The sequence below is a fragment of the Barbus barbus genome, assembly GCF_936440315.1.
Source record: "Barbus barbus genome assembly, chromosome: 26".
Lineage (NCBI taxonomy): Eukaryota > Metazoa > Chordata > Actinopteri > Cypriniformes > Cyprinidae > Barbus > Barbus barbus.
In genome coordinates, this window is record NC_136754.1 from 11781431 (window position 1) to 11790335 (window position 8905).

Sequence of the window (8905 nt, forward strand, 5' to 3'; positions counted from 1 at the left end):
AGGGAACCTCCCCTTCCCCAAAAATGCAGACTTACTTTGCTGCCAGCACCCAATCCCTGGATTTTCATTCTGAGGAGTGAGGAAGGCAGAAAGGACCAGGAATTGTGTGCAATATCATGTGAATACCAGCATCAAATAGCCAAAGACACATCTGATAGCAGTGACATCGCTTCTGCTTTTGTCCTGGCTTTTTTTTTTTTTTGTCGTACAACCACACACATAAAACATGTGTCATTCCACATATAGGCAAAACACTGGACGTCAAGCACATCAGAAAAAGAGCTCTCGGCTACTCTGAGATTGATATCACAGGGTCTATTTCTCCCTAAATGTGTCCCCCCTCCTTTCCCCCCCTCCTGGGAAAACAGCGACAACAAATTAGCCTTCTTTTATGTCAGAGCCTAAGGACGACATTTGGACAGCCCTGAGATTGTCCGCCCGAGTTCCCATGAACCTCACTAACCTTCTCTTTCAGTGCAGAAGGAAGCAGCCATTGTGCCAGCACCTGTTTCTGTGGAAATTGGTGAAATGATGGCTTTGTTAGGCATTGCCCAGGCAACCAGGAGAAAAGAGCATGATGGTGAGAGGGAGGAGGAGGTGGGGCAGCTGAGGTTTGGGCAGGGGGGAGGGGCCACTGGACCTGGAGGGCCCCCTCTTGAGGAGAGGACTGGAGGGGACGGAAGGGCTGAGTTGTAATTAGGCAAAGGACTCATTCTTAACAGGTTGTTCCACTATGCTCTGGCCCTAACTACATTATAATAAGTGGAGCATAAGAGATATCAAAGAAATAAGAGATTTACTATTCAAAAGTTTGGGGTTAGTAAGATATTTTTATTTTTTTAAAGACATTAATACTTTTATTCAGGGAGCATGCATAATTTTTTTCTATTTCTATTTCAAATAAATGCTGTTCTTTTTAACGTTCTATTCAGCAAAGAAAAAATTACATCACAGTTTCCTCAGAAATATTAAGCAGCACAACTATTTCCAGTAACAATAATAAGAAGAAATGTTTCTTGAGGACCACATCAGTAGATTAGAAGGAGTATCATGTGACTGGAGTAATGGCTCCTGAAAATTCAGCTTTGTCATAACAGGAATAAATTATATTTTGAAATTGAAAACCGTTGTAATAATATTGAAAAAATATTACTGTTTTATTACTGTTTTTTCAAATAAATCCAACCCTGTTGAGCATAAGAGACTTCCTTCAAAAACGTGAAAAAAATCTTCCAAACTTTTGAACGGCAATATGTGTGTATAAATTATTTATTTGAATAATATTTAATAAGTTAAAACATATTTCGGTGGAATCGATCAAACAAGGCTGCAGGGAGAACTTCACACTTCTGATGTGCATCAAAGTCACAGTTAAAATCAATATAAATTAATAAATAATTTAAAAGAAAAATAAATATATTGAAATAAATTCTATATTTACATTTGACAGTGCCATCTCTCTCTCTCTCTCTCTCTCTCTGTCATGTAACATATGCAGTATTTCCCTGGACCCTGGTTAAAAATGATAATCATAATAACCCAAAGTTGAAAAATCCAAAACCCTAGGTCACTTTACCAGCTTTACAAGGTCAACTAACAAAGCACAGTTCACAGACCAAGAGCTGTAGTGTAATATTCAGAGAAAGACAATAACAGAGAAGTGAGAAGGCACCGTATGAGTGGAGACACTGGAGGCATCGCCTGAGTCTCCCACCAGAGGGCAATCATTAATCAGGAGTCATTGCAACAAATGGAGAAGTTTCTGGAGCTCAGAACAAGTGTTCATTGATGTGAAACCAGACAGATGTATTGATATGCTGAATGGAAATGGAGCTTCAAAGCTGCTTTAGTGTCAACAGAACCCCTGAACCAAATTATATTCAGTTTATAATACGCTATACACACACACACACACACACACAAACACACACATGCATACAGATAAGGAAAAGCAATCACTGTCACTTTCACTGTCAAATAAAAACTGCTATTTTAAAACACACAATAATGTGTGGCCTTATGTGAGCAACCAGGTTATAAAATTGCAGCAAAATAACTTTAAAAATGTTTAATTCTGTAAAAAAATTACGTTTAATAAGCCAAAGATATGGTCAGGTCAGGAAAGTCCCGGCCGCTTCACTCAATCCGGGTAAATCCACCTTCCTGAACTAACCACATTTGAGCCATTGATTGGTTGACCATTTTCCACTAATGACAGCCTTCAGTCTGAGCGTAATCAGCAAACGCTCTGTTGCACCAGTTTGAAAGAGGAAACTGGTCATGATTCGTTTGATTTTCAGGAACCATTTAGTAGACCACAAAAGTATATTTAACTTGTGCAAAAATATAAACACAGTCCTAGGTGGACAGTAACAGGCATATATGATACCTCCTATCTCTCTCTTGGGGGCGATTTGTGAATCGTAAATGTGGTCAGCTAAAGCAAATAATATATTTTACAGACTTACTCTGGTGTTTATACTGCCTAAAACTTGGCATTTCTCAACTGAGCAAATATTAAAATAAAAGTCTTGGGATCTGTACGCTTATCAAGGAAATCTGAAGCAACTGATCAACTAATATAAGATCACTATTTCACTCATTAACAAACTGTGGTCAGAATAAATGCTCATCCCAATTTCTGTTTGCTTTTTACTGTTATAATAAATTCTTTCCGTTCCACATGACCTGCATCTATATCAGCATTTTCAAGGTCCTGATCACTTAATCATAGTTTATGTAACAATAATGACAAAATAACTGCTTATTGTTTTACTTATTACATGGATGCTCAAAGAATTACATACATGAAGTATTAATTTGATACACATATATATTATTTTATTTATTATGTATTATTTTACAATCATATATACACACTGGTAATATTTTTTAAAAAAAATGTAAGTGTCTTATGCTCACCGAAGCAGCATTTAAAAAAAAAAAAAAAAACGAAATAGTGTAAAATATTACAAATTGGACGATGTTTCACTTCAAAATATTTTAAATTTTCATTACTCCAGTCTTCAGTGTTACGTGATCCATCAGAAATCATTGTAATATGCTAATCTGGCACTGAAGAAACGTTTCATCCTTTTGGTTTGTATTATTCTCTAGTCCAGTGTGTTGATGAGCATGGCACGGGGGCTGATACACTGCACTGGGGTGGTCTTTTTTGTGTCACTCCCACTGGCTTTAAGTCAACGAGGTGATGGGAGTGCTGTTGGCATGCCAGCTGCCAAGCAAACCCTCTGCACCCTGCTCTTGTCTGATTCCCATGCGTCCATTCAAGAAAGAGAGAGGGAGAGGGAGAGAGAGAGAGAGAGAGAGAGAGAGAGCAAGGCAAGGAAGGACATACAGTGGCTTGCAATGCTTATGCCAAGTCTGAGTCCGTTGCTTCAGGTTAAAGTTTGTTTGATATTAAAATATTTTCTAAGCGTAATATACAGAGACAACTATAAGAAAATCTGTTTTACAACATTACTTTTTGCAATTACGTTTAATGACACAAATAACACAAAACATTACACAGTTCATCATTCATTTTGGACTATGACAGGAAGCTGTTGTTTAACAGATAATAAGATCATAATGAGGTAAAATATTAAAGGGATAGTTTACTTAAAAATGAAAATTCTGTCATCATTTTTGATCCAAACCTTTATGACTTTCTTTCCTCTGTGCAACATAAAAGAAAATGTTTTAAGAAATGTCTCACTGCTATTTTTTTCTCCATACAATGAAAGTCAATTACAACCAAAACTGTTTCAAAATGTCTTCTTTTGTGTTTGGCAGAAGAAAGTCATGCAGATTTGGGAAAGGCATAAATAGTCTTCATTTTGGATGAACTGTCCCTTTTAATTGGATGCTAACTTCATGTTAGGTACATTAATTATAAAATCTTACAATCTTAAAGTCATGTAATGCCCTACATGTTTCCATGGGAGTGTTTGTCATTGACTGAATGACTTTTAAATACTACTCTGTAGGAGCTTTGCGAATGGCCACATGCTTCTGAAAGCTACTAAAAGTGTCCTCACCACTGTCATGCATGTGTTATTTATAAGTATGGTGCGCTATACCTTCTTTTAAGCCCAAGACAGATGGAGAAAGACAGTGTGGGGTGGAAATTGTAAGACATACAGTAGGCTATCGTTTGTACAGAGTCTTTATTCAGAGACAGCATAAAGCACCCCATGCGTAGGAGAGGAACATTATTCCAGGGAGTGGAATAAAAGACAGATCCAGCTGCGTACACACACCTACACTCACAGACACTGCTAGACCCGGCACATATGTGCACATTCACACACACCAAGAGGGCTGAAACACATGCCTGATTCTGTGCCGCAGTATGGTGTGTGAGGGGGCTAGTTAAGAATGATTTATTTCTGTGTGGGGATTCACAGGATGGCTCCAGTTCAACCGACTTCCCAGAGCGAGCGGAAGCTGCTACCAGCCATAGCAAGCAGGAATTCTCATCCCCGGACCTCCCTCTCCAGGCCTCAGGACCCTCGGGCCCTGTGCGAGCAAGACGCTTGACTTGAACCTGGTGGAAATTACAACCCTGTTTACTTCTCATGCAATACGCAAACTGACCAACAAGTGGCGCTGTGCAAACAGAAAATCATCAAAATCGCTACAGAAGCAGAGTTGTACAAGATGCTTCATTGGAACCTGGCAATTTTTTTTTTTTTTTTTATAATAAAAGTCTCCTAATTCACACAATTGCTTCCACACATTGTATGGTGTTGCTTTTACGGTCTCAGTGGAACCTTCTTACTTTTCCATACATGCAAACAATCTGTTTATATAAATAAATAGCCACAATGTTGAAAATTCTTACTAAAATGAAACAAAACAAGGTTCTTAATAAATAAGCAGTATGTATGCAATCCTTCATTTTTTTTCTTTCACTTTCTTTTTACACAAAAATAATGTAAATGTGCACAATTGTACAGTAAGTGCTAAAACAGACGTTTTGCCCCCCTTTTTTTAATTGTGTGCGTGTGTGTGTGTGTGTGTGTGTGTGTGTGTGTGTAAACTATGGTTAAAAAGTTATGGGACTCACACATGTGCAGACATCCTCCCACACACATAGACTCAGACATAGCTCTCTCTCTCCCAAATACACACGCGTAACCACACACAGGTAAAACAAGCAGGCGCACAGAAACACAGCTTTACAAGACATCACCTCTCACTAGGTGCCGACAGGACCACACATACTGTCTCTCACACAAAATGTTTGGAATGCTGTAAACATTTATTTCAACAGAAACTTAAATGGTTCCATCTCAAATAGTCTTCCGGGGACATCGCACTGCACCTGAACACAATAATAAACATGAAGGTGAACGACCACAGTGAACACATGAAAACATTGCTTGGGTGGCTTTACTACAGTTTGGGTATGATTATTTTAAGATGTGTGTCATCCTGAGATGCTTTTCAAACATCACCCTGTGCATTTACACTGAAGAAGTCTCAAAAATAGACTCTGAATCTATTATTTGCCCAGGTATATGTAGGCCTATAATAAAGAGATCTGCAGTGAAACATGGGTTCAAATGTAAGTTTATGGACTGCATTGCTCTTTGGAATAGCACTATTTAGCTTGAAGCTGACGTGAAACCTTATTCGTAACTCAATTTACCATAATATGATGCATTTCAGGGTATGGCCAACAGAACCAGAAGCATTTGTTTCTAGCCTTTCATGAGTACTGGGTCACAAGCCCCCCATTAAAAAAGTATGTCCATAAGCTGCACAAGCAATAAAGAGCTTCATCATTGATAAATCTTAGAGGACTACAATGCCTACAATGCAATGTATGTAATATTCACCTCTTGTTGTTTTCTGTCTTATAAAATATCCTGTTGCTATGTCGGTGTGAGAGACCGCTGCAAACAATTCAGTGCATGAGTAATGAATCAAACTTTCTTAATTGGACCTTTTTGCAAAGCTGTTTGACCGATTAGATCAAACAATTGATTCATTTGCGCATCTGGCATCACTAGTTCTGATTCTAAACAGCTGAGAGAAAACACACGATTTGTAACTTGATTGCTGAAATATTATATATATTTTTTTAAATAAATAAATAAACGATTCTCAGGTCGGTGTATGTTAATCACATGGATATACAAGGATTTATCAGTAACATTGTACTATTGCATTTCACTGGAGCTCATGCCCCAATGTTTCTGGCCAGAGGTGTGTTTCCCAAAAGCAACTGGTCTCAAGTTCCATCATTACCAGAAATGCAACTTGCGATCATAGTTAGCTGATGCCTTTGGGAAATGCACCCCAGAACAATGTGTCAGTGTAGTCAGTGATATCCATTTGTGTGGATGCTTCACAAAGTGAGAATGAAAATGAGACTTCATCCCCAAAATCTTGCACTTTGTTTATGTTGGTAATTTTGGTATAAGTTTTTTTTTATTATTTATAAAGTATTTTTATATAAAAGAAGAAAAAGAAGAAGAATGTGTTAACCAAAGGACCTAACTAATCAGAAAACAATAGATTTATTGTGAAAATAATTGCTGAATTAATCGACTAATCAAAAATAAACAATAGATTGATTGATTGATTGATTGATTGATTGATTGATTAAAAAATAATGTACAGTGATGCATTAGAATTGATTGGACTGTGAAAAATGGCTGTTACTTTGCAGAACAGAGCCAGAAATTAATAAGCATTAGGTATTTGGCTAATCGACAACATTATAGCCTGTGTTATTATAGCCTGAGTGATGTCATCAGAGGAATTTAATTTCAGAAAGTTTTGAAAGTCATTTCAGAGGAAAAGCACGTTTTTAATAACAGTAGTAGTAATAAGATTAATAATAATATGACAGGAAGAGCCAGTTATATTTTGACTAAAGATTAATAGAGATTAATAGAGCATGGTGCTAACTGCTAAAAACACCAAAGTCACATGTTTGATTCCCAAGGAATGCAAAAAAAAGAAGAAAAAATTATCAAAAATATGTACTTTAAATGTCTTAGAAATAGAAATCTAAATAACCAGTTACTGACAATAAATTAGGGAACATGCCTTAAGAATTTTTTTTTATATATATAAGTTCAAACATTAGACTGAATGTAACCTCTAAAATGCATAATCCATAGCCAAAAGAAGGGTTTAACACATGTTCTACAGAAATTGGAAGAAGAGCATTTGGTTCACAGCAGAGCATGACAGTTTAGCTGTGACTCAGTCAGAGCCCTGGCCTCATTAGCCTAGTAAATGAAATCCTAAAGTGTGATTTGAGAAAGCCTCTGTATGTGTGTGTGTGTGTGTGTGTGTGTGTGTGGCAAGAAGTTCCACCCATATTTGTTCTGCCAGCAGACTGCTCTCACAGTGAAGGTGGACCTCACACAGCGCTCAGCCAAAGCCGCAACGTTTCCGACAGCGTTCCGAGCCTGGCAGCCGCTGCAGGGAGAATGAGGAATTCTCTGAGAATGGAGGAGATGCTGCCAGATATCAGCCCAGAGGCCACCGAGTAAATTTCTCAGGACAGCCAGCTGGGTGTCTGAGTCTGACAGCTCGCTCACAGTGCCCGCAGAAGAAATCTCCATCAAAGCACAGTGAGACACAGTGGACTTGTCTGACACTCATCGGTCTAATTACGACGAGAGAGAATCAAAAGCTCTTCAGTGTGTTTGGGACAAAATAGCAGCGTTTTGCCCAGAGGCACTAGACATTCAAAAATACGGAACGGCAAATCTATAATTATTGTCAATGAGGGGCATCATTATACCTGTCATAATTACATAGTGTCTTCCTCATTCATCTTCTACGTTCAGATCCAAGCATGCTGAGTAATTCATTACAGACGCATTAGAGTATTATCCAGGCAGGTGAAAGATGCTCTATTGATACAACAAAACTCAAACCACACATCGAAAATTCATCACAAAACCATACTAGTATTAAGTCCGTTGTGTTTGGCGTGCAATCTGCAAGCTATTTCCTTTCTTGTCATCCACGGATAAATCAAACCTTTATAAATCTACTCAAGACTTTCTTTTTTCTCCCAGATTTAGCTCGGTCTAAAAGATGGGCCGAGTCCAGCTGGATAAAACGGGCACAATTTCACATAGACGTGAGTCAACCACCATTGAACAGTGACTGTCTCATCAGCCACTGTGGGAGCAAGATATCACAGGATGCCTCAACTATGACAAGTTGGCCATAAAATAGTGATTAAACACTGCTTAGATGTGCCTCGATCATAATTAACAGAAAATTCAACTGTAATGTGCCACTGCGAGATATATAGCGCTCATTTTTCTCAAGAAAGTCCCGGTGCATGGCGCCTGGAGGCAGGCTCCCCACGTGCAGAAAGATAGTGTGGGCACAGCGCTGGAGACAGCGGAGATGTTTGAAGCGGCGTGGGGAGCATGTGTGGTCACAGACCCCACAGACCGATGGGTTTGGGGTGGACACAGGCGAAGCAGACACACACAGAGATGATAGGAAGAAGACGGAGTGATGTGTGCAGTAAAAAATTATTTTTAGATCAAGTAAATAATGTGAGAAAAAGTTTGCTATTTGGGTTTATGTATATGCTTTATTTTTCAAGAATAACTTTTTTCCAAGGCATTGTTAGATGTCTGTGTCTCCTGTTATAGCAATGCAAAGATTTTATTTCAAAAACATTATCTTGGCTGTTAAATTATTTTTGTTATGATTTTAAATCTGAATTTAACCTCAGAACAATCTCAAAAAGAGCTGCTAAAGTCTGATTCTGTGGTGGCTGTGCTTTAAAATTAAATTATAATCATCAATTATTAATTATGATGAAGGATTTTGAAAGTCTGACAGTAATCAGTGTAAAGTTAACCCTGCCTGCTTTAAATATTTGAAAATTATTAACAGTTGAAAACATTCA